This window comes from Peromyscus maniculatus, chromosome 14 (assembly GCF_049852395.1).
Source record: "Peromyscus maniculatus bairdii isolate BWxNUB_F1_BW_parent chromosome 14, HU_Pman_BW_mat_3.1, whole genome shotgun sequence".
Taxonomy (NCBI): domain Eukaryota; kingdom Metazoa; phylum Chordata; class Mammalia; order Rodentia; family Cricetidae; genus Peromyscus; species Peromyscus maniculatus.
In genome coordinates, this window is record NC_134865.1 from 30,496,141 (window position 1) to 30,523,286 (window position 27,146).

The following is a 27,146-nucleotide window of genomic DNA, read 5'->3' on the forward strand; positions in this document are numbered from 1 at the left end:
GTTCTTCCTCCTTTTTCCTCAGCTCTCCTAAGAAAACCTTACTCCACACACTCACACACATTCACACGCACGTGCACAGCTCAAACCCATTTACCACCCACATACCACAGGTACACATGTTTAGATGTACCACTTCATACCCCACACATACTTAACATGCATACCTTAACCCCAAAAGGTGTTACATTACCTATGCACACCATTTCACACAACGCTTACACTCAACCCACACAGGCACCACACATAACTCCACAGGCACCACGTGGGTATATCCACCATGCACCACATATATTCAACTTAAAGCCACTTGCTCCTCCACAGGCACCACATTCTTACACAGATCACTTTACACATTACACACACACACACACTACACACACACACACACACACACACACACACACACACTTATACGCAACTTTACACATTACATACACTACACACACACACCACTACACACACACTAATTGTACCACACAAATGCATGCTACCTCCACATATACATATTTTCACACATATGCAAAGATTACCTCAAAAGCACCATACACATGCTATCGACACTCCACAAAACATACTTATACTACTGTACTTGGACCCATGTATCATTTATATTTCACCAGTGTCCACACGTTTCCACACAAAGCCCCCATCACACCTGTCCACACACAAAGCCCATGCTTTAGAAACTCAGAAACAAGGGGAATGAGACTGTCTGTTTTAAGTTACTTACCCTGTGCTTAATGCATCAAAGTGGAGATGGTGTCTTAAAGTTCTGTTTCCAAAGTGTGGGAGATCACTATGAATGACCCAGCTACTCAAAAACAGCATTGGCCTGGATCTAATTCTGAAGGAGAAAGGCCAGTGAGAGCCGGAAATTTGTGCATTTAATGTACCTCCTGGGCTCCTAGGTATTTTTTTTTTTTTTTTTAATTTGAGCTGTACTGGAACCTAGGTATGCTAGGCAAGTGCTCAATTGCTGAGCTACATCCCCAGTCCTCTTTGGGAGAGTCTCACTGAGTTGTTCAGGATGGCCTTGAACTCACTTTGTAGCTCAGATAAGCACTGAGCTCACGACCCTCCTGCCTGAACCTCCTGAGTAGCTGGGATTACAGAGCAGACTCACCACTAGGCCTTGTATGTAAGGTTAGTTTCTTAAGACGTGCTGGAGCCTTGAGTGAAACAGAGGTGGACTCCACATTCTGATTGTGCCTCAGAGCCTCCCCAAACCCTCTGCCATCTAGGGTGTTTGGAGAGGGTATCAGTCTCTGCCTCAATTTTGGGTTCCTTTTTAAAGTGGATGAGGTTAATTCTGGTGTGGAAAGAAAGGCCTTGGTCTGTAGTGGGTAGCTCTTCCAGCTTTGACCTGGAGGTATAGTGAGCCTAGTGAGGCTTCTGGTAACTGCCACGTCTACCTATGACATGCCCCTGGGGCGGGCCAAGACGGGAGCTTCTAAGATTCGAGATCAAGATGTCCTGGCTCTCTTGGTTCCTGGTGATCCTGGATGCTGGAAGACAGACTGAGTCAGAGTTCCCCAGAGAAACCTGCTGGACTGTACCTCACCTCTCCTGGATCCCATAACCAATCCCTTTATTGGCTGTAAGTTAACCCTCCCCCAAAAAACCCTTCTTTTTAACTAAGTGGAGTTGCCTTGATAAATCCCCACATTATTGGCCCCTGTCTCCTCACCCTGTTTCTATCTGTAATTTCCTAAGTAGTGAACTTGTGGCCTAGAAACATATTGGGTCTAAACTTGACCTCTAAGAAAACATCTGTACCAGAGAGTGCACCCTGATTTGCAGGGGGCTATGACCGGGGTGCGTGGCAGTCTTGTGCACTTCCTGGTTGCAGGAATGCAGGGCATGCTGGGTAGAGAGGGGGATAATGCTGCTGCTGCTGCTCTTGCAGGAACATCTGGAGGAGCACAGGGCTTTGAAAGTGGCATTGCAGGGCTGGGTCTCTCCATATGACCCCTATTGCTCTTCAATAGTCCTCTGTTGTACTTGAGTACTAAAGAAGGGACGAGAGAGGACGTCATAGACCTCTCAAACTCACCTCATTAGCATCTAACTCAGGCTGACCTTGAACTCCTGATCCTTTAGGCCCCACCTTCCAGCTGCTGGGATTCAGATGCGTGCTGCTTCATCTGATAGAAACATGTTTGTCTAAACATCTCTAATAATTTTTGGTGTGCTATGATAAACAGAAAAGAACTCGCTGTCCTCTGGAGAAAATAATTGTGCAAAATTATAGCCATAGAAGGGTAAGTTAAAATGGTGTAAAATATTAGTGAATTAGGCTACTGGTTTATTCCAACATGCATACAAATATGTGGTATCCATGGATTTTGTGAGGCTTCTGGCATTTTCCTATTTTCTAAAATTATAAATGCTTGTGATTTATGTTGCTATCCTAAATAAGTAATCAGTTTCATGTTTAATTTTGTATCCCCCCCCATAGAGACTCACAGGTTATATAAACTCAACTACCAGCTATACCTGGGCCTGTTCACAGAATTGTAGAAAAGAGTAATTGCCTTGTTATTGCCAAATTCCATCAAAGAACTCTTTATCCAGGGGAGAGAAACCCTGGCAGCTCTGGAAGTTTCCTGCTGACTTCTCAGAAATTCCAAACATGTAGATTGCAGCCTGTGCCTGTCAGGTTGAGTCAGACTCCAGTGAATGTCTAAATGATGTTCTGTGTCCACCTGGTGACAGCGTGATGACTTGGGTTCCATGTAGCTCTGCAGAGAAGAGAGAATGGACTGGTCAGTCCAGTGGAGTGCCTGCTCTCATGGCCAGTTCAGTGGGATGCCTAGTTTCATTGGCTGGCAGAGATGTGTGGTTTAACTGCTGAGAAGATTTATCAGTCTTTCTTTTGTGGTGTGTGTGTGCGTGCGCGCGCGCGTCTGTCTGTCTGTCTGTCTGTCTGCCTGCCTGTCTATCTGTCTGTGTCTATGTCTGTGTATGTGTCTGTATTCTGGAGGGTAAGTCACTCAGAGATAGGAAATCCAGTTTTTGACCTGGAAAGGCTCCCGACAGGCAGATCTGGGACTGCAGTGTATGCTCCAGAGCTCAAATGACCAGAAAGAAAAGGAGAAGCTATTTGGAGACTCCTGGGGGAATGTGTAGAGATCCCACTCCAATACAAACCAGACAAAATTTCAGTTTTCTTTGTTCAATAGACTCATCTTCTTGTATTTGGTGGGAATAGAGATCCCATTTGTCAAGGAAATTGCTTCATGACTGTGACATATTTTAGTCCCGGGTATTGAACTCAGGATCTCTTCCATGCTAAAAATGCACCCTGGCATCAAGTTGTATTCTGAGCTCTTCAATTTATGACTTTTAAAAGAAAATTAAGTACTATTTTTGCTGTGATGAATTCCCCAAACTTTGAATGCTAGCATTCTTTGAAGGTTCCTGTGTGTATGTATATGATGCATAAAGATGATGTCATTGAAATGGATTATTTTAGTGCATGCCTCACTTACAGATGTTTTTGCTCCGAGATTATGGAATGAGTTAAGAAATTATGTCATCTTGAAATAAAAACCAAACCATTAACTCCTAGTATATTTGTTCTTACCTACGTGTTTGATGTGTATATTTGTATGGGTTTGTGCACATATGAGTATGTGCATGTGGGTATACTTGGAAGCTAGAGATCAAGGTCAGCAGTCTTCCTCAATTGTGCGTGTGCTCTCTCTCTCGAGACAGGGTCTCTCAGTGAACTTAAGACTGACCAATTTGCCTAGACTGGCTAGCCAATAGATCCAGTGATCCACCTATCTCTGTCTACCTCAGCACTGAGGTTCTTATTCTTAGACTCTCTTTTATTGGCTTTTGTTCTTATTGGGCCTAGAAGCCAAAGGCCACCCACAGCCCTATATAGAGCTGTGCATAGTATTAGGAAAGACTGAAGGACAGGAACTCCTAATTAATACAAATATTACTCCCTTGTACAGCTGACCAAAGCCACCGCCATCACAGCCCCCAAACACCATGCCGTTTCTTGAGACTCCTTATCTTCATTTGACTAGAACACACACACTGCTTTTTCTATCTCTTCCGCCCACTTCCTTATTTGGAAATCAGGTCACTAGGATTATAAAGCTCTTAGAGAACATTTTTTTTCAATGTCCTTACTAAGTGACTCAGAGATAAGTACCTCAGAATGATCTTAAAGTTCAGAGGTCCAGAGATATGGCTTTGTGGAAGTTGTCATGATGCCAAAGATGACTGGATTTTTTTTCTGAGACAGTCTCACACTGTACTGTGATTGGCCTTCAACTAACTATACAACCCATACTGGCTTTGAACTCTCAACAATACTACTGCCTCAGTCTCCTGGGTCCTGAGATTATAGATATATTACATGCTGTGTCAATTCCGTCTCTGAATTTTATTTCATGTTAGTTTTTAAAATAGATCTTGGTGTATTTATTCCAGATTGTTCAAATTTAAACCATTTTATACAAAATAAATGTAAATTCCATTTGAAAAAAATTGTAGGCTTTGTAAAGATATCATCACTATAATGGAGGCTGTGGTGTGATATCCAAATGCCATTTTGATCAGCCTCTTACTTTATCAACAGTGAAAGCTTTGAGTGTTTTTTAAAGCACTATTTGCTCTAATTACATCCCCTCTGAGAAGGCACATATTGGCTGGTGCTGGTGGATGAAGTGGAGAACAGTGGAGGCTTGGTGTTCCTTGTGGTCCTGCCTAGCTCCAGAACCCACTCTGGGATCTCCTGAGGCTTCCGTTGCCAGTGTGGTGAAGCTCAGTGTCTTATGCTGACCTATTATTTCTCTCATTCTCTGACAGGTGTTTTTTGTACAAAACCCCCCAAAAGATTACTGCATTCAAAATTCCCTCTTTTTTGGAGAACTCTGAGATCAAACATTCAAATACACTCCATAATTTTTGCTATGAAATGTGGATGGACATTTCTCCTCATTTCTTCTTCTTCTCCTCCTTCTCCTCCTCCTCCTTCCTCCCCCCCCTCCCCCAAGACAAGGTTTCTCTGTATAACAGTCCTGAAACTCTCTGTAGACCAGGCTGGCTTTGAACTCACAGAGATCCACCTGTCTCTGCCTCCCAAGTACTGGGATTAAAGGCTTGTGCCACCACTGCCTGAAGGACATTTAAATAAATACATCTGATACACACACACACACACACACACACACACACACACACACACACACACACAAATTAAACATACGTATATGATACATAACTAAAGGTATACTTGTATAGCAGAATCACCCAGAACTATGAAATGCTGAAATTGACATATTACCAAATTTCATTATGGTTTGCTCTGAGTAGTTTCTACACAGTCTATTCAGACTATCCTTTTTTAAGTATTGAGATACATTTAATTCAAGGAAAAAGGTTGAATTTAGTGTTTCCTTCCATTCAAAATGAATGTACCACATGTAGGATTGTGGTGATAGTCCATAATGGATTTGACTTCTGGGGTCCAATGCATGCATTATCTTTGTGAAGCATTACATGATTAAGAGAAAAGTATAAGGGTTGAGCCTTAGCTTTGTGTCGGAGAATCTACCTGGGGCCTGATCCCAGTGTGGCTAAGACAAACAAGCAAACACTGATAACTTCCACATTTGCAGAAGGAACTAAGGAGACTGTTTCAGGGCTTCCATTGCTGGGAAGAGACGCCATGACCAAGGCAACTCTTTTTTTTTTTTTTTTTTTTTTTTTTAGCTTATACAAAGCAATTTATTAACAGAAAATAATTTGAGAAGTCCTATTCACAGACAGCGACCACAGTGACCACCCTTCCTCCGCGTGCTGTCAGAGGGGATGGGGGTGACATCCTCAATCTGCCCAATCTTTATCCCTGATTGAGCAAGAGCTATGGGGGCTGACTGGGCTCCAGGTCCAGGGGTCTTGGTCCTGTTTCCTCCCGTGGCACAGAGTTTGATATGCAGGGCAGTGATGCCCAGCTCCTTGCACCTCTGGGCCACATCCTGGGCAGCCAACACAGCTGCATGCGCAGAGGACTCATCTCTGTCAGCCTTTACCTTCATCCCACCAGTCACCCGGCAGATGGTTTCCTTGCCAGAAAAATCGGTAACATGGACAAAGGTGCCATTGAAGGATACGAAGATGTGGCAGACACCAAATACATTCTCTCCCTCAGCCACTTGAGGCCCAAGGCTGATGACCTGTTCTTCCTTCTTTTCCTTCCCCTTGTGAAGTGCCATTTCTGAATGTTGTCTCCAGACTCTTCCACCGGAAAGAGAGGGACCAAGGCAACTCTTATAAAGGAAATTGGGGCTGGCTTACAGTTCAGAGGTTTAGTCCATTATCATCATGGTAGGAAGCATGGTGGCATGCAGGCAGACACGGTGCTGGAAAGATAGCTGAGAGTTCTACACCTGGCTTGGCAGGCAGCAGAAAGACCACTGGGCCTGGCTTGAGCTTCTGAGACCACAAAGCCCATCCTCTAGTGATGCACTTCTCTGATAAAGTCACACCTGCTCCAACAAGGCCACACCTTCTAACAGTGCCACTCCTTATGGACACATGGGAGTCATTTTTAGTCAAACCACCACAGAGACCAATACCATTTCTGTGATTTTATAGATAAATATCTATTCTACCCCCAGCTTCTTTGGCTAAGGAAATATGACCCAACAAAACATTAAGCTATCTCCATTCATGGTACAGATCACTCAGTTGCTGGCCAATTTTCTTATTCCCTCTCTTATGTCAAAGTGATTTATGTCTTTTTTCCAAAGACTCTATTGTTAATAACAGTGAGAACAATGGCATTTCCTTTTAGGCAAATTGTATAAATTGCCAAAACCCACTATGGTTTATTCTAATTTGCAAAAGCTATGACTAATGCTTTGTGAATGTTCCAGTTGAGAACTATGGCAATATGATCTTATTTTCACTATGGGACTGATTGGAAGCCACAGATCAAGGCTTCTGAGACCCAAATATGAGGGCAAATGTCTTTCAAATCCATCTTTTTATATAAATGTAAGGGTCCATTAGACCTTGACTATTATAAAGTTTTTCTTATCTTGAAGGTAGAATTTAAGGAAGTGGTAGAAAACCTTTCTAGTTCATGTTTTATGAAAATCTGGAATTATCATACAAGGCATAACATTTTTTAGAAAAGTTTAAACAGACAAGAAAAATTTCTAACAATATAAAATATATTTATTTTACTAAAATAGTATATACTGAAGGGTAATAGAACTATAATTACAACATAGCTTAAAAATTCATTTTAAGAGTTTTATGTGGCATGAGGACATCTTTTACCCAAACAAATGTCACGAAGTGATTATAGTCCTTATTACATCCAAAGCATTGAAATGTCAGAGTAATTGACATTACATTGTGCTCTTAGGGAATAAGATGACATGTTTGGATTTTAACAGACAAAAAGCTTTCTTCCTCTGTCCCTCATGGCTTCACACACACACACACACACACACACACACACACACACACACACACACACGTATGTACACACACCAAACCCCTCCCAGACACCATACACACACTAGACACACACCCATACCATCAGTGCAAAAAAGTATGGAAGACCTGAAAATTATATTACACAGGACACTTTACTTGGGAAATTCATTCTCTTAAAAATTAATTAGTTACTTAATTTAATGTTATGAGAAATTCATGCGTTAGCAAGCCTCAGCTCTCTTGTGTTTTGACTCTGCTTTTCTGGCACTTCTGTCATTATCTTCAACTTACTCATTTCTTTACTCCCAGTTTGAGGACTGGATTTCAGGGTCCTTCTGTCTTTGAGTCCCACTAATTACAGGAGCTCTTTGTGGAATGATGTCATAAATACACTTCCTTGGGGCTCCTCCCCAGGGATTTAACCTTCTATTCCATGTCTCTCTGCATTCGGCGTTCCTGTGCAGACTTGCCTGGTTGCTGTAGTCAAGGCAGCTTTAATCGACTGAAGTTCAGACATGGAAAGAAGGGAGGAGTCATGTACTCATGTGCTTACTTTGAAGGACTTAGAACTCTTTAAAGTGTTCAAATGTAAGGGGCAGAGCATCAAAACAAAGATGATTCTTGAAATCAGTCCAGCAGAGTTTGCCCATTTTCATAGACTAAAATGAGGTAATTATCTCACACACTACTTTAAAAACATATTTCACTTATATTCAAGAGAAATGGTTTTTGCTACCATTAAAGAGACAGTCTCTCATGCCAATGGAAATAAATTTCACACAGAAATTTATTGTAGTCAAATATGTAGGAAACATATTGTAGTCAATAGTGTTCAAGAGTTTAGAAGAGATCTTCAAGCAGTCTCACAAAAAAATCTGAAAACACAGAGCTATTTTGGCGGAGATGATGGCGATGGTAGAGGTGGTGGTAGACCAGATGGCGGACCGCCCACCATCCCCAGTAACAGCCGCTGACTCTCCCCTGTGGCTGCTGAGTGAGCTTTAAGTCAGGATCTGAAAACCGTGTGCTAGTTCAGCCGTTCACTTTACAGAGAAGGGATTAACAGCATAGCAGTTTCAGTGATAATTTTTCATTTTTCCAGGTGATTTTTGGTAGAGACGTTGCTCAAACCCTGCGCTTCTAACTTGCACTAGAATCTCTTTCATGGAACCACATATTTCCTATATGTCTGCCTGCTGGTCATAATATAAATGTTGCTCAATGTTAAGATTATAGATTAATTTTAGAAGATGGATTATTTTCATCTGTCCTTAATTTTCAGATAGTTTATAAACTCTCAACTTCAAAATAATTTATTAATTTAATTTTTTGGGTTTTTTTTTTTTGGGAACAATATCCCATGTGGCATAGGTTAGGATAGTCTTGAACTTGTTACGTTGGCTTTGAACACCTGGTCTTCTTAACTTCATCTCCTGAAAGCTGTGATTCAGACGTGTGCCATCACATCCAGCTCATTTAATGTTTTAAAGAGCTCCAGCTATTCTAGTTTAAAAACAAAACTCCATAATCAGAATATCTTTTGCTATTCTGAATTAAAATATTTCACAGATGGCAAAGAGAATATAAATTACTCAAAAATAGTTCCTGTATACACCCAAAGCTCAAGTTAGCTCCTGGTTGGCAATTTTTAGTTGATAAAGAACAAAAGTCATACTATTTTAAGCTCTTTATCCAGTTAGCTGTCTGAAATGGTTTCACAGCTTAGGCCGGGAAGGCTGGCTGAGTAAAGAGAACAATCGCAGAGAAGTTCTGTAGACCTCAGCGTGGAAATGCAAGAAGCTAGGAGAATGTTTGTGACAACTGTGGAATCTGAGTTAAAAATAAAAGGATTGCTAGTGATTCCCTGTTGGCTCAGGGAGTGCCTGCCCAACCCTGGAAGTTATGTCTTTGTTTTCTGTTTTTAGAGGTTTCTAGCCTTGTCCTAAAAAAGAAAGCATCGAATATCTACAGGAGGGCGGTGGGTCCATCTTCAAAAAGAGCAGCAGAGTGCATAGCTTTATATGCCTTGTGCTGCTCATCTCCACGTGGACATTTTTGCCTCTGGGAAAATGAAAGCCTTGTGTTGTTCAACCTTTTCTTTCACTGCACAGACAAGGGGGGTTTGCTTGCGGTGTGGATGCCTGCGTGCAGGCCTTTCAAAGCAAAGGTTCACTCAGATTTGGGTCCTGTTTGTTTTCTAGGAAAACAGATCCCTAGAGTCTGACAGCACATCCCCTCTCCAATTTCCTCTGAATTATGCTTTCCCAAGTCCCTGACTCATTTCTTGCTATCAAGATGTAAACCTTGAGAGCAGCCTCCTCCTCCCTGAGTAGGTGTGATAAAATTTTATGATGACAGCACACGTGTACAAAGGCAGGTGCAACCAGAGGAGTCATTGACCCTCGGGGTCAGTTCGTGCGCCTGCTCATTCACACGTTGAGCTGCTCACTGCACGTTGCTGCCTCACGGCGGACTTCCAGTAAGTAAGGTGAGACGGAAGGCATGTGAGATTACTAGTATGAGGCTCTATGTCTCTGCAGACATTCTGGAAGGCATAAACATCAGCTGTGAAGTCCACAGACACGGAACAGGAGCAGACAGTGGGATAAACAGAGTGGTGTTCACATTCTTTGTTGCCTTTTCTTTCTAGACATCAACCCCTTTCTAATTACCAATTTTTGTCCTCGGGGATTTTCTCTTTAATGATCTACCAGAGAGACATTAGATCCTGAGCAATTTTTAGTCAACTGTTCTTATTTATATTTTTAGCCAACTATTCTACCTGCCCTGCTCTCTGCTGGAAAGTTGATGAACTATTTTGGATTAAAAAGCTCAAGTGTTGTATATAAACAACGATCAGTATGTGGGATGCATGGGGCATTAGAGTCAAAATCATCAGCTACTGGGTTCAGGGAATCACCTTCTATTGTCTATACAGTATTTTTGAACTATTTGAGTCTTAAATAATCTTTAAACATAGATAATGATTTATGACTCATAGGATCATTTTGAAGATTAAATGAGAAAATACATGTAAAGGAACAAATGTTCAAAAAGTTCACTTTTTCAATTTGCAGATAATCACTCACAGCTTGTCAGATGCTGGGCATTCAAGGATTGGGTAGTGAGGATTCTGAGTGCGAAAGATACCCAGGAAGTGAGGCTTTCCTGGGAAAATGCCTTTGTGAAAGTTTCCCATGTTTTGTATGTGAACACATCTGTGTAAGCAGCTTATGTAGATACAGATGTTTGACCATGAGTGCTTTCCTGAGCCTCCATTTGCCTAAACTGGCCTTTGGTCCAGGAAACTGACTCATTCATAAGTTATCTGATGGCTCCTGTATGTCTGCCCTCTGGCTTTCAGGTAGATTCAGCCATTGGGGAATCTACTGCAGGTGATTTGATGCAATCCTTTTTCTTGCTATCTTAAGGTAGATTGCTGAAGGTGGTGTGTTAACAGAGGCAATTGGGCTGCTGTACTTCTGAGCTTCCTGTTGAGTTGGAGAACTGGACAAGGAATGAGTTGACCTCTCTGCTGCATCCCACAGGGCTTCTTGTACTGTTCTTGGAAGGTCATTTATCAAAGCCAATGTCACTGGATAACTCTCCTTTTCAGTTCCAGTAACTACCCCTTTCCTTTGTGTTTTTGGATTTAGGATGTGAATGTGTCACCAGCTCAACATTCTCATGTGACAGCACTGGGGATTTTCTGTACCCGGACTGCTGCGAATAGACTTTTGTGAATAAACCCTCCCCAGACCATCCTCATTTGAGTGTGTCATCTGTTTCTGGTAGGAATCCCGGTTTCTATACCATGTCAACAAAATTGAATTGGAGAACAACCAATTCCTGTTACACAGGTTCACAAGGTCAGTATACCAGGCTTCCGACGCTCACAATTGTGTTCTCTAGGACAGGTTTTGACTTGAAGTGTGCCTGAATAACAATGTTATTGTTTAAACTTTTTCTACGAGCTTGCTTAATGAGTGCTACTTGGAAAACGGAATCCAAACCCCCAAAAGAAGGATGAGGACTGTCAGAGGAAGGAATACAGTTGTGTGGACTGCATTGTCATCGAGACAGTAAAAGAATATTTGAGGAAGTAAACCCAGATTTCTCTTTATGATTGTGAGCCGTACTTGGAATGAGTGTCACCGCCATTCTCGCTGACTGCTGCCCTGGATGTAAAACTCCCTCATAGCTCTTACACCAGGCTTTGGAAAAGTCCCACTTTGGACTATAAAAACTAAGAGACACCATTAAGACAGTGCTTGCTAATTCTGTGAGTTTAGTCCTTGCTATACTCGGTTCTTTTCTTCCTGGTTTTGGAAAAATTCAATGCATCAGCACTAGTTAGAAGAGATTAAATGATACTAGGGGTCTGGGATGATGGTGGTTGTAATAGTTTTGATGATAACCAGGAGATAAGGTTCTCATCAGGCAAACCTGAAAATCCCAATGTCTAGACAGGATTGTTTTAGATACATGGTTAAAGAGAAGTATATGTCCCTACTTTTAACAAAGGACCCATCAATGTGCCAAGGCAACATTGAACAAATTGATTTATACTCTCCTCAATGCTTGAACATTTTATTCACACTTGAACTTTGAGTATGTCTCCTACCTCATATTCATTGGACAACAACCGTTTTAGGATGGGATTGCTCTTTTCTGGCAATCTTCCTTCCTGCTAACACACTGTTCTTATGCCAGGACATGTTTCACAGGGAACTAGCAATACTTTAGCTATTTGCCTTTTGGTTGGCATCACATTGACTGGGTGCCTAACAAGTCTAGTACTGTGTACTCATCACACTTTTTTCCTGCAGGGCAAACGATACAGTTATACCACAAATGCGAACCCAGAAGGAGAGGATTAGCTGCCTTACAGCATGGCAAGTAATGCAAGATAATCCGACCAGAAAAGATTAGTCTTTACACGGTGGCTCAGAAATGTTTGTTTTATTAGACGACATAATACTCGTTAAACAGGATGACCTCAGCCACTGTTCTTTGCTGACTATCTATTTCCTAAAATGGTCTTCTTACATTCCCATGAGAAAAATCTCCATTTCATGTTTACTGAGGAAGGATTAAGTTTTTTATTTCTTTAGCTTGATCCCCCATCTTCTTTTTTGTATACTTGTTGTTGATTGATATACATATTTAGATGTTTAAAGAATCTTTAAGAAAATTAGTCTCCTCCCCTCCCTCCCTCCCTTTCTCTCTCCATTCCTCCCTCTCTCCATTCCTCCTTCCCTCCTTTTATTCTTCCCTTGCTTCTTCCTCTCTGTCCTCTCTCCTTTTTCTTTTCTCTTCTGCTGTGGGATGGTCTGTATGTCAAATTGCTCTGATTGGTTAATAAATAAAACACTAATTGGCTAGTGTCCAGGCAGGAAGTGTAGGCAGGACTAACAGAGAGGAGAATTGAGAGAACAGGAAGGCAGAGGGAGTCACTGCCAGCCGCCACCATGACAAGCAGCATGTGAAGATGCCGGTAAGCCACAAGCCACGTGGCAAAGTATAGATTTGTGGAAATGGATTAATTTAAGCTATAAGAACAGTTAGCAAGAAGCCTGCCATGGCCATACAATTTGTAACCAATATAAGTCTCTGTGTTTACTTGTTTGGGTCTGAGCGGCTGTGGACTGGTGGGTGACAAAGATTTGTCCTGACTGTGGCCAAGGCAGGAAAACTCTAGCTACACTCTTCTTTTTTTCCTTCCTTCCTTCCTTCCTTCCTTCCTTCCTTCCTTCCTTCCTTCCTTCCTTCCTTCCTTCCTTCCTTCCTTCCTTCTTTCTTTCTTTCTCTCTGAGACAGGGTCTTACATAGCTCTGACTGGCCTCAAAATCACCATGTGGGTGACAATGACTGCAAACTTTTTTTCATGCTCCTGACTCCAACCTCCTGAGCACTGGAGTTACAGGCATGAACAGTCATGCATGGTATCTTTTATTATGACCATCCTCATGGTATCCCATGGAGGTTTTGATTTTTCGAGTCACTAGTGGCAAATAATGTTGGATATCCCTTCATATCTATATCTATATCTATATCTATATCTATCTATCTATCTATCTATCTATCTATCTATCTATCTATCTATCTATCTATATTCTTTTGAGAAATGTCTATTAAGATTATTTGTGAATTTTCATTAGGGTATATGTCTTTCTGTTAATGAGTTGTAGGCACCCTTTTTATTTTCTGACTACTAGACCCTTAACAGATACATAATTTACAAATATTATCTCCTATACTCGATGTTGTTTCTGTTTTTAGCTGCCTAATACAGCAAAAGAACTTATGAATTTGAGGAAGTTCAGTTTATATACTTTTTCTCTATCACGTACATTTATAATTTTTGCTCATATATTTAAGACTATGATCCATTTTGATTTTATTTTCTTCTAAATGACAAGAGTGTATCCAGTTTCTTTTGTATAAGAAATACCTGCATTTCTACACAAGCAAATGAGAACTAAACATGAAATAGATGCCTTCCTTTAAGATCACTTGAAATCTTCAATTGTCCCTGTATTTAATTTGATATAGAATGAATCAAAAGGCACGAAGAGGAGGCTTTATGTGCCGTCTTACCTAATGTATTAAAGCCATTCACAAACATGGTTCTGAGAATGGACTGTTACATAATGGTTTTGCTGATCTGTAAAGTGGAGTCTACACAGGATCTTAGAGCACAATAGGAATGGGCATCTCACTTAACACACTTCCTGGCTTTAGTGCAGAGAATGACTTATTTAGCTTTTCTTGTATTGAGCTCAAAATTCAGAAAGCTCTCTCCAGTTGACAGGCAACAAGCATTACAGTGAACAAGAGTAAAACATGGAGTAAATAATTTTTCCTGGTTTGGGAAGATCGATTTACTTAGCTGCTCTTATACTGGCTTCATTTATACTCTCATACTCAGATAGAAAACAAACTAGATTTGAAGACACCAGACACTACCCTTAGAGCCACTGAGAGCGATTCACTGAGTATTATATATTCATGTCCAGTTGTCTGCATGGATTGCTGAAGGCCACCAGAGGACACAAAGGCATTATACTTCCATCAGCAATCCATCATAAACCAACCTGGCCTTTGCTTGCTCAATATTCATTTTTAAATAAATATTCTCTCAGTTATTGGTGACATTGGCTTCAGAAGGAGTTGTGGTCTAATGATTCATTCAATAAACTTGAGCATACACTCATGCATACACATACCATCAGACAGACACACAACATTGCATTTGCCTATGTCTCTGTTTGCCTATCTGATCATCATATTCTTCCTTTTTTCTTTTGAAATGAGTCATAATGTTTTCATCTTGCTTTCACATCTGCTACAACTACAGGGAGAGATTCCATTGTAATTTGTTTTCCTTGGCAGCCATGAAGGTAGGGTGAGGTGGAACTGATGATTATGCTCAAAATACTAGCGGCTACGAGGTGATCAGTGTGGACTTCAGCACTCTGGCTCTACTTGCTCCCTACACTTTATTTTTTATTTTTTTTTAGTTATTAAGCACTTTTGCATGCTGTTAAATGCTTTTTAACATTTGGGAGGAAAGAAATCAGAAAATCCTAGGAATGGAATCATGATGAGTCTACTCTACTTATTTAAAATGAGTAAAGCGAAGGGTTAAATAAAGACAAAGAACACAGTGGCTTTAAAAGATGATCACAGCCTCTGATGAGAGTCTTGTTCTCCTCTAAGGGTGGTCTATCCCTGGATGGTCTATCCTTCTGTTCAAGGCCAGCCTTCTCTCCTTGGTTCTTGTCCTGCTTCGTAGGTGACTGGCCTTATTCTCTTTGAGGACCCTGCTGTTCCGGATGAGGCTCATGCTCTCCCATTGCTCAGGGATCACTCCAGCCTGGTTCTGTGAGCCAATTTACCTTACCATGGAAGCTCCTGTTGCTCACACTTTGATTTTCTTAGTCACCAGCTTAATCTGAGAAGTTGATTTGGAGCCAGGGAAGAGGGGAGGAGAGTGCCATGACAAGCCCTTGGAAAAATTATTTTTAGGCAGGTAAATTCTTGTCCTTCATGCAGCCAAGCTTTAAGTTGTAAAACCCCACAGACTAAGAGCTCATTAAACCACAAGTTGTTTATGAATCTTGACAACTCCAGTAAAAGGCTTTTAGACAAAACTGTGGAGAAACGTTTTTCTCATTGAATGAGTGTCCACATGGGGAGAAATCTTAAGGCACATGCAGACACTGTACCCTGATGTTTCTGGTTGAGAATCTACGATAGACAGCGGCTGTGTTACCCCTAACCTCCACATTAGTTTCAATTTTGTACGTGTTTTGTTTTTGTTTTTGTTGTTTTTTTTTAAGATAAGCATAGTTTAATTCTTTTAGTTTGCTTTCTCTGATAGTTTTTGCTTTTCTCGCTTGATAATTCACTTAACTTATGGGAAATTAGTTTAGATAGTGTTCTATGAATGTAGATTGCTAACATCTTTAGGAGTAATTTGTTGATATACATCAAATCTTTAAAAACAGAAACAGGCCAGACAATTGTTAGTTTTAAATTTTATTTTAAGGAAATAAATACTCAAAAATTAGTACCTGATAATATTATCACAGAATTACTAATACAAGTTAGTAAAACTGAAATAGGCTGAAATCTAATACTAGAGAGGTATATTGTAGAGTTCACAGTGTCATTCCCTGGAATCTGAGTTATTTGGAATGTACATAGGATTTTGCCAAATAAAAAGTGTGATGATGTTTTCTTGTATGTTACCCTCACAAAGATTCCATGTGTGAGAATTCCCTTTTGAACCACACACTCACAGTCCAAGGTGTCCTGCATTTAAGAAACAGCATTGGCTTTGTTACATCTAGATTCCCTTTTCCTCAAATTGGAAGAGTTTTCAGAACCCTTGAAAAGCAGTGTTAAATAATTTGTGTTCAATCCATAAACACAATTTGTCATTAGTCAGTACTTAGTATACAATTAAATAAAGCACACTTATCATTGAGAGTCTTAGAAATACGGTTATATTAGATATAATTCTATGTGTATATATATTATATATGTATGCATTATATAATACATGTAATACATATGACATATATATGTTAAGTGAAACAAGAATATATACAATTGTAACCATTTTGTAAAAATTTATGTGTGTATGAAAATTTCATGGGAATATTCTGGAAAGATATTCACAGGTTATTGTGGTAGAGGAATTGTGAATGATATAGCTTACATTTATTACTTTTTAAAAATTTTGCCCAAGGGAAATACTATTTTATAGCAGTACAAAATATTTACATTAAAAAGGATGTCTGGGGAGTAATTTCCTTCAGAGGCCCCAAATTTCCATATTAGAATTTAAAACTATTTTGAATGGTAGTAACATTTCTAGAATAATAAAGATACAACACAGTAAAGTATACTTAAGATAGATTGAACAGATTTATATACACAGTACTGATTTACTTTAAAAAATCTAAACAAATACTACATTGAGTTTTTTGCTTCATGCATACTTTAATTATTGATCTTGCATTAAAAATTAATGATGAAAAAATAATTTTATAAAAAAACATCAATTTACCTTGGCTTTGAATGATCAGAAAAAATACCTCTTCCCACTTTATTAAGCCAAATGGTGCCATTGTGATGATTACTAACTCATTAAGTCCTCATCTTTGCCTGTTCATTATTCAGTCAACGGGTCTGAATGACTTTGCTTTGGTTCAAAGTGCACAGCCGACCTTAGAGCCCTGGTGTGCTTGGCAAGCAAGCTTCCTCACAACGTTGTTCTTTGATCCTGTCCTTCTGTTCTCTTGGCCAAATCCCTGTCTTCCTCTCATAGTCCACCAAGCTTATTCCGTATAGGTGTCCTTTGATGTCCAAGGCAAAACAAGAGTTTGAAAAAATGACTTTTCAACATCTGAGTTTTGTTTCAAAAATATTTCCTCCATTTGATTCTGATGAGTTTTCCTAGGGACTAAATGTGCATCAGAGCTCAGATTACAATGTATCCCAATAAGCATCTACCTTATGATACCTTAACAATGCATCCTAGGATAATCTATGGTGGAAAGAATAGGAAGGAGAGATGAGAGTGGGTTGGTCTATCTATAATCTATCTATCTATCTATCTATCTATCTATCTATCTATCTATCTATCTATCTATCTATCATCTATCTATCTTATCTATCCACCCACCCATCATCTATCTATCTATCTATCTATCTATCTATCTATCTATCTATCTATCTATCTATCTATCATATCCTATCATCTATTTATATGTCTATTTCATAGACATATAGTATAGTTCCTAAATATGTATTCTACAAAAGTAGTAGAAAAAATGTATTTGCTGAGGTAAATTCATAGACAAAATAGGGAAAGAATCCATATTCCTTTTTTTTTTAAAAAATTCCTTATCATGTTGAAAATCAGCTTCTTTTTTTCTTAACAGATGGTAGCTTTATTTAATTATTTTTGCCACTGTTGATTTATTTTGTTTTTTATCCCAGATTATTTCACTTTAAACTACAGAAAAGCAACAAATACCTATAAAGAACCATTTTATAATGTGTTTATTTGTAACTGTAATGGTTACCAAAAGTTTGAAAAAACAATTCTTAATTTTGATATGAGGTACAGTTTGAACTTATTTACAGCACACTGCAAAGCAAAGATGATTCTAATAGCTCCTTTTCCTCATACTTGCCCTTTCTTCATTCCCACAGAAGGAAACATGTCAGACATTCAACTACCCATGGCTGGAGAGGCCACGGATCTGTCCTAAACCACTATAATTCCTAACTCGATTCCAAATCTTTATCTGGCAATTATTGTTCTCAACCCTCACCAAAGAAGCTCCCTTTGCAACACCTGGAGACAGACCACAACTGATCAAAATGCATAGAACAAGTGATCGTGGACTGCCCAACCCCAGTGGACACATCTGCAACACAAACCCTACACCGAGGCTCAGGGAAAACCTTGGAAGAGAGGACAGGACTATTTTAAGCGTCAGAGGCCAGGCTGCTTGCTGCTCAGTATAGTGTCCCCTAGGCATGAAGGGGAAAATGAACTCATGAAATCTCAACAATATGATTGCCTGAACAAAAGTGGTGTAATGAAAGTACCAGTTGACATGGCAACATGGACTGGGAAACTTCCACACGGTCCCAGGCCTAGATAAAGTGCTATAGGTAGTCAATGGCTGCTGAGATGATGTGCAGTCTCAATTGATCAGCCCTGGACACATGTACATATAAGCAATGCTAAAGAGACTCAGTAGGTTGTGTGTGTGTGTGTGTGTGTGTGTGTGTGTGTGTGTGTGTGTGTGTGTGACAATACTAAAGATGAGGTAATAAATTTGGGAGGGGGAGGACATGGGAAGAGTTAGAGGGGGATGTAGATAGCATGATGAAGTCAGTCCTCCCAATTTTTAAAAAATGTTTGTTTTTATTTTATGTGCATTGGCGTTTTGCCGTGAGTGTCAGGTCCCCTGGAAGTAGAGTTACAGACAGCTGTGAGCTGCTATGTGGGTGCTGAGTATTGAACCTGGGTCCTCTGGAAGAGCAGCCAGTGCTCTTGCTTGCTGAGCCATCTCTGCAGAAAAATAAAAAAACAGTATGGGGATGGCTGGAGAGATGGCTCACTGGTTAAGAGCATTGCTTACTCTTACAGAGACTCTGGGATTGATTCCCAGCACCCACATACATGGTGGCTTACAGCCTTCTGTAACTCCACTTCCTGGGAATCCAAAGCCCTTTTCTGGTCTCCCTAGGCACCAGGCACTCAAGTAGTGTATAGACAATCATGCAGTCTAAATACCCATACATATAAAATAAAAATTAAAATAAAAAATAGTGTAAGGATAAAGGAAATAATACATAGAAAGGCTAAAAATAGAATGATAGAGACATTTATATTGAATAAATACTATAAAAGAAAAAATCAATATATAAATGGAAGAAAAGACTAAAACATGCTTTTTGTAACATCTCATTTGTGACTTTAAAGAGATTTCATAGACTAGTCTCCAGAAAACTTTGGCTTACTTGAGGTCATGTTTTGAAGTAAAAACTGCTGTTGTTGGGTGTGTGTATTTGTGTGCATGTCATGTGTATGTGTGTGCATGTCGTGCATGTGCGTGCGTGTGTGTGTGTGTGTGTGTGTGTGTGTGTGTGTGCATGTATGTCATGTATTTGAGTACCTGCATGTCTTGTGTGTGTGTGTGTGTGAGAAAATATGTATGTCATGTGTGTATGTAAGTGTGCTTTGCAGGTGGTTTGACTAGGCAAACATTTGTCCATCAAACACACACACAGGATTTCCACAAACTATGTTGAAAGCAGCTGGAGTTTTTGTCCAATTCCCAAGTAATTGTTTTTGTGTCTGTGTTGGATTGAAAGATAGATATTTATATGAAATCCCCCAAATTTGATATTTAAAAAGATCCTTCCATTTTGTCCAGTATAAGATAGAAATTATTCTAAAGGATGAAGAGTAATTTTGGAACCTTGTTGGACTGCCTTTTGCATAAATTTGGATCATTTGTAATAAATAACCATGTCATTCTTATACGGGAATGCCCAGCTAGACACAGGAAAAAAACCGGAAGACCGTACATGACTGAGCTACAGCTGATACTTTAACTGGACCATGTGAAGATCACATGAGTGATGTTACCAGTTATTACTTACAACTTTTCCAGTGTCCTGTTCCCAAGAATAATTCGTTATTTTATAGTTAGGAATTTAATATTATCTCCTAGAGTGTCTGTGTTTTTTTTACTGATACTGGGTTTCAGAAGTATTTCTGTTGGAAAAATGTCATGCATTTTCTTACTTACATGGACTATAAGAAATAGTTCACACTTTAACATATAGTAGAAAATGGTCAACCATAAAATCATACATACAGGTAGCATTACACATTTGGGAATATATATGTACCTACACATATACACATATGCCTGCAACAACTGTTAGTGAGAAGGGGGGCCGTGGATTTGAAGCGGAGTGGGGGAGGGGTAAAAGGAAGGGTTCAGAGGGAGGGAAAAGAAGGCAGAAATGTAATTGAATTAGAATCTCAAAAAATAACTAGCAGAAATGTGAAGCCTATATCCTACAATTGCACCAAATGATACTAAAAACTGTACATTTATTTGGTGTTATTATTAAAAATATGATCTTGTAAATGTATGAACATTTTATTTCTTTTCATGAGGCTTTATTTCTGAGTGCTTTCCAAAAACGCAATGGTCAAAGCAGAGTTAAATTGAAGTTGTCAGTTATCTTATGAAAGTAAAAGCCTATGGTTATATTTGCCTCTGAATGAATTGAGTGATGTTTCTTCAGTGTGGATAAAGTGAAGCCATAGCCCGCAGACTTATTCTCTCTCTTGCCCATTTCCTGGCACAGTTATTATCTGGAACTTATTCTATTCCTTTCCAGACATCTTAGTCTTTATTCAGAGCTCACAAATGGCCCCTCAGAAGCCCTTCAAAACAGGTTGGTTTGTGGTCATCTTTCACTGGAGATGTTACTTGCCTTTGAATTTTATCTGGAAGATATTTTCATCTGGAGCAACAACTGAATTGTTTTCTCTGTCTGAGCCCTTTGACATTAAAAACTATTTGATTTGATATTGACAGCTGTTTTCTTCATGGAGAAAAAATCCCAAGAATTAAAAGCACTGCGATTTTCCTCCTCAAACAAAACAAATGTTATTCACTGACTTAATTTCTAATGTAAAATATCTCAACCAGTTTTCAAAATATTTAAATGTTCTGGCAAAAGATTTCTTACAGATTCTTTATTTCATTGTTATTTGCATCTGAAATGAAGTATGATTTTATAAAGCAAAAAAGGGCGGCTTTAGAGTCACAGCTTTACCCAGGGTGTATATATGTGTGCACACAAGTCACACACATATAAGCAACCACACATGTTCATATATACCCACATTTTCACACACACTCACATTTTCTCACACTCTCATACATGATTTCCAATAATGAGCACCTAGAGAAAAAGAATGATGCAAATTCTTTGTTATAGGCTTTTTGTGAGGAACTGCACACTAAAACTATTTTCTCTCTTCTCATGTTTCACATGTTCCAGACAAGGTATCATTTATGGCAGTTCAAGAGTCTAATGACAGTACACAGCATAGAAAATCCAAATTACCCAAATGAGATGTTTTGAAAACCAGAATATAAAGACATATACACTTTATGAGGATATACATATCTCAGTCTAAATATACAGAGATAGAGGTATAACATAACTAATGAGAATACCAATGGACTGTAGCCCATCCTTCAGAAAAATGCTTGACACACAACAGTTTATACTGAGAATGGTATGGCCAACTGGGTAACGTGCATGGCAACTGAGGATACATTTTGCTTGCTTGGTCATAATAATAATATCTTTACATAGTTCTTTCATTTATTTTCTCAAATAAGAGTAAGATAGTTTTTATCTTCCCTTTAGCAAATGGGAACACAGACTTAGTGATTACATGCATTCTGCTGGGTCACTTACCAAGTAAACAAAAGAGCCATGCCTCAACCCCAGGCTTGTCTACATCTCAAACTTGTTCTCTCACTGAACCCTCGTGGACTCAGCCTTCTCATGAAGGTCAGGAGTCGCTAGGAGTGACCGGGCACTTAGAGTACTGCCCACGGCTCCTGAGCAGTTGCTTCTCCTTACATCGCCTCCCCTAGCACAGTCATACTTAGGACTGTCTGTTCTTGCACTGTCCTCTCCACACATGGGGGATTTTCATCATGCTTTTCCTGGAGACCAGAGTAGAAGATGGGCCATCAGATTCACTCAAGGCTTCAGTCAGTGCATTCGTACAGTGAGGAAAAACTAACCAACGTGGCTGAGAACACTTGCAGCTTTGTACAGTGTAGACTGTAGTGACTCAGAAGTCTAGCGTTAGGTGTCTCAGAAGACATACCATGGATTTGAGTGCTCCCTGAGAAGGAAAGTAATTGACTGTGTGAGTTGAAAGCTGAGGGATGAGAGGTGAAGGCCCTTTTTGCAAAAGTCAGTATAGAGCGCCAGCTGGGGCTCTGGGTTCCACATCAGGCTTAGTCTCTTGCTTTCTAACTCTGAGACCTTGACATTACTTAACACTTTGGCAATTTTCTTTATAAGGAGAATGGAGACTATACTAATGTACCTATAAAAAAATCTGTATCAAGAAGAGATGGACTCGTTTCTGTGCCATGATTACAATGGTGACTGATAGTGTGTGCTAAAGAAGCATTAGCACACACTTGACAGGGAAGAACTTTTTCTACATGGAAATAAGAGAGGCACAGTCCATCTCTATGATGCCCAACGACAAAGCTCACAGTGTAGCCAGAGCACCCTTATGTTGCACATGCTCAGATGGTTTTACATTGCAGTAGACTCCCAGGTACTGACCAGAAACAGATACACACGTACAATGAACAGATGTGCTCAAGAGGTGTCTTCTCTGCCAAAGAAGTGTGGGGTGAGTGATTGTCAATATTTTAACAAAAACCCTCTTTTTAAAAATAAACCAATCAACCAACATATTTCTTTCTGATTTTCAAAAGATTGTTGATTTTTCCTGTGTGTGTTAGGAGTATCAGCCAGGGAAATGTTTGTGTGCTGGTCTACAGGTGCCTTCTTTTGATGTCTCCTTAAGAAAACAGTGGCATAAAGAAACAAATCTTGCCAGGAGGTGGTGGTACACACCTTTAATCTCAGCACTTGGGAGGCAGAGGAAGGTGGATCTCTGTGAGTTCGAGGCCAGCCTGGTCTACAAAGCGAGTTCCAGGAAAGGCACAAAGCTACACAGAGAAACCCTGTCTCGAAAAAACAAAACAAAACAAAACAAAACAAAACAAAAAAAAAGCAAATCTTCCAAAGGAAGTTCCCACTCTGCACACTTTTGTTTTCTCAGCCATCTTAGAACTCAGTGATGGGCAGCAGACAGTGACTATTCCTGCCTGGGAAGTGCCATGGCTTGTCCCAAGGCCTGAGTCTGAAACCAGCTGTGCCATAGGCAAAGTGAGTAAGCTTAGACATCTCAGCCTCCCCGCCCTCAGTCTCAGTACATGAAACACAGCTGTGGAGGCAGTAGTACTCACTTCATGGAGTTGCTCTAAAGACTGAATGAAATCAGATCCGTGAAAGACCGAGGTCTGTTTGTATAGTTTAGTTTTCATCAATGAACTGCTTAACCTCACATTTTGCTTCTTAGGATTCTCCTAAGAGTGTATATAGCAGCCATAATCTAATTATATTTATTTATTTGTGTTTAAAAATAAACATTTAAAGCCAAGTGTAGTGGCACACCCCTTTAATCCTAGCGTTCAGGGAAGCAGAGGCAGGTGGGTCTTTGAGAGTTTGAGGCCAACCTGGTCTACAGAGTGAGTTCCAGGACAGAACTGCTACACAGAGAAACCCTGTCTTGTAAAATCAAAAACCAAATATCAAGAAACAACACAGCAACAACAAAACAACAACAAAACATTTAAAATTATTGTAAAAGAAATATAACTTTGGAAAATGGAAAAGACTAAAAACAAAATGCCACTGTTTCCCATGAAGACAGTTGCCGTTAATATTTTGATGTCTTTCCCATCTTCGTGGAGGGCATGTGGAATCTCCAGTCTGTGTACTAGGCCCACACGCTGAAGCTGACTCCCGTTCTTGCTCTGCATGTGCATTTTTCAGAAACATCCCAAGCCTAGACTCTCAAGCAGGTTCACTACTGTTTCCTTCAACCCACTTCTCCCCCAGGTACTGTTACTTCTGTGCTGGTCCCAAGACAAGCCTGGACTCTGTCCAGGCCTCTTTCCTTCCTAAACCACCCCGACCCTTGAGTCTTTTGTTAGGCTGGATCTTATCAGTGGTGTTGTCCTCATCGAGTTCAAAACTGGTTTGTCGTTTCTACTTTCTTGATGGGGATTTCCAGTAGTTTTCTACTTGCTCTCCCTTCCAAATAACATGTATTGTCACTCCTTAGACTGCCTGTCTCCATGAGGGCAAAGATTGTGTTTCCTTTGTTTAATATAAGTTTAATGATGTCCCAGAACTAAAAGCCCACACACTTGTAACACAGACATCTGCACAATTTAAAAAATGAACCCCCGCAAAGAATTCCATGCACAATTACTATAATTATTCTTCAAAATGTAAAATGAATCATATTACTTCCAAGTTGATATTTTTGTGTTTTTTATTTGTATTAACCAGGTTCTCCCGAGATGACGTAACACATGATTATCTATTACACCTGCTGTTTGGAGGAAAGCATTGCATGATTGTCAAGGAATTTCAGAATCTTTTAAGTTTGGTCTCCATCAACTCTATTTTATTACCACCACCACCACCACTGCCACGAACATCACTTCATCAACATCATCATCATCATCATCATCATCATCATCACCATCATCGTCATCATTGTTTCAGGCTGGGATTGGACCAGTGTCTTGTATAATGCTAGGCAAGAAATCTACCCTGAGCTAGAGTCTCTGAGTCCCTCTGTCTATTCCTCACCTATATTTATGGCTGTTCTGTCCATTCACAGTGCACTCTGGGAATCCTGACACTGGATATTCCCTCTGCACCGATGATCCTGTCCCCCAAACATATCTCTTTATCATTTAAAGCTCAATTTTAAGAGTTCCCCTTTCGGAACCTTCATGACACTTCCTTTCTTGACTTCACTCAGAAGATTTCGTCCCCTACAGGTTTTATCTCTTTTTCTTCATGCCCCCACAACTGAAATGACCACTGTATCTTTCCTGCAGCATTTGCCTGAGACCAGGGTTGTGTTTTAGTTGTCTTTTAACCTGCATCTCCAGCAGGGAGAGAGGCTCTCAACAAGTGAGTAAATAATACCACTTCATTTATTTTTTTAGAAAAAAAAAGAGTTTGTGATTTTTAAAAGAACGTGTTTTCATGAAGCTTTGTGGTGAATTTTTGCGTATACTTTTATGGGAAAATAAGTGAATTTGTATGGTGGATACTACAAGGGTGAATCAATAGTAAGCTTTATGGGGTTGGAACTTCTTGATATTGGGGTCTATCTTTCACATTTCACAATCCTCTTTTATATCACAGACCAGAATCTAACATGATCTTCATTGTTTTAAAACACGTTCATTTTCTATGGAAAAGTAAAATTGAATTGTTCTAGATATAACAGGTCTCGGATATCCTTTCTCTTATTAACTAACATCCGGTATGGTATTTATGTTTTCCTTTTGGCTTCCAACATCCCCGCCACTCTCTAGAGGTTTGAAGGTTTTTGAAGGAAACTGTTAAGATTTGCTAAGGAAACAAAACTAGTATAGTTTATTGATATATTTATTACAAAGAACTAGCTCACATGCATATGAAAGTTGGTGAGTTTAACATCAGAGCTGCTGTGCCAAGTTGAAGGCCATCAGACAGACTTGTCTCAGCACCCATGCCAGGAGCTCACAACCACTTACAACTTCAGTTCTGGAGATCTGATGGCCTTTGTTGTTCTCCATGGGTACTGCATTTGTGTATGCAAGGCCACACTTAGACAGACAGACAGACAGACACACACACACATTCTTTAAAAAACCCAGAATGAGCCGGGCGGTGGTGGCGCACGCCTTTAATCCCAGCATTCGGGAGGCAGAGCCAGGCGGATCGCTGTGAGTTCGAGCAGCCTGGGCTACCAAGTGAGCTCCAGGAAAGGTGCAAAGCTACACAGAGAAACCCTGTCTTGAAAAACCAAAAAAAAAAAAAAAAAAAAAAAAAAAAAAGCACCCAGAATGATGCTTAATTGACTATCTACATACTGCATGGCAGGTTGCCATAGAAGATGAATTACATACCATAACCACTTAAACCTTCCGTTGTTCTTGCGGAGGCCTGGGTCCATTAGTTCCCAGCACCACGTGGAGGTCCACAACTGTCTGTCACTCCAGGCCCAGGGGATCCGAAACTCTCCTCTGCCCTCCGAGAGAGCCGGTCACACATGTGGTGCATATCCATACATGCAAGCCAAAATACTCAGACACACAGCATACAATAAATGTATCTAAGACAAAACAAACAAAAAACCCAATCAAACCAAACTAAAGCCAGCGAGATTTGTTTCCTTTTCCGTCCATCCCTCTAAGGTGGGTGAATGTTGTTGAGTGTGTTCAGATGCAGATGTGTTTAGAGAAGGGACAGGTTTGAGGATGAACCCCTTCCTCTCCAGGAAACATTATCTGCCTCAGGAGATTAATAAAATCCCCCCAAACATGCCATTTTTTGCCGTTATCTTGGAGAACATGATGCTCAGGTATACACTTTTCACATGCTTTTTAAGTGACTTCTTTCTTTTTCATGAGTGCTCCAAGCCATTTTATTTAGTTTGTAATAGAATTCCACCAACTACAGGGCCACACCTTTCAATGTTATGTTTCTTGAACCAAGTCATGTCTAATTTGCCTTAGTCGTGGGTAAAGCAACTACTGTTTCTAATGTGTTTATTTTTGAAGAATTATTCCATCAGCGAGAAATGTTGCAGTGAATTTTGTAAGCTTTTAGATTAGGTAAGCGGAGGGTGCTCAGGAGAACTAGGTGTACTTTCTTTCTGCCAAGACACAGACATCAGCAGCTTCCTGTCTACAAACACAGTAATTAACTCACAGTAA

General features: G+C 39.9%; 1 long non-coding RNA gene and 1 pseudogene across 2 annotated transcripts; one reads left to right on the forward strand and one right to left on the reverse strand.

Moving 5' to 3' along the window:
• Positions 1–1,481: 1,481 nt before the first annotated feature.
• On the forward strand, positions 1,482–26,228 carry LOC143268432 (uncharacterized). Of its 2 annotated transcripts, none has more exons than XR_013044318.1 (4): positions 1,482–1,597; positions 11,266–11,339; positions 12,300–12,365; positions 24,715–26,226. It is a non-coding gene; the product is annotated as an uncharacterized LOC143268432 (long non-coding RNA). The 2 variants fall into 2 exon arrangements; XR_013044319.1 differs by having other exon boundaries at positions 1,492–1,597; positions 11,127–11,339; positions 24,715–26,228.
• Positions 5,706–6,244, reverse strand: LOC102918076 (small ribosomal subunit protein uS11 pseudogene; annotated as a pseudogene).
• Positions 26,229–27,146: the final 918 nt, after the last annotated feature.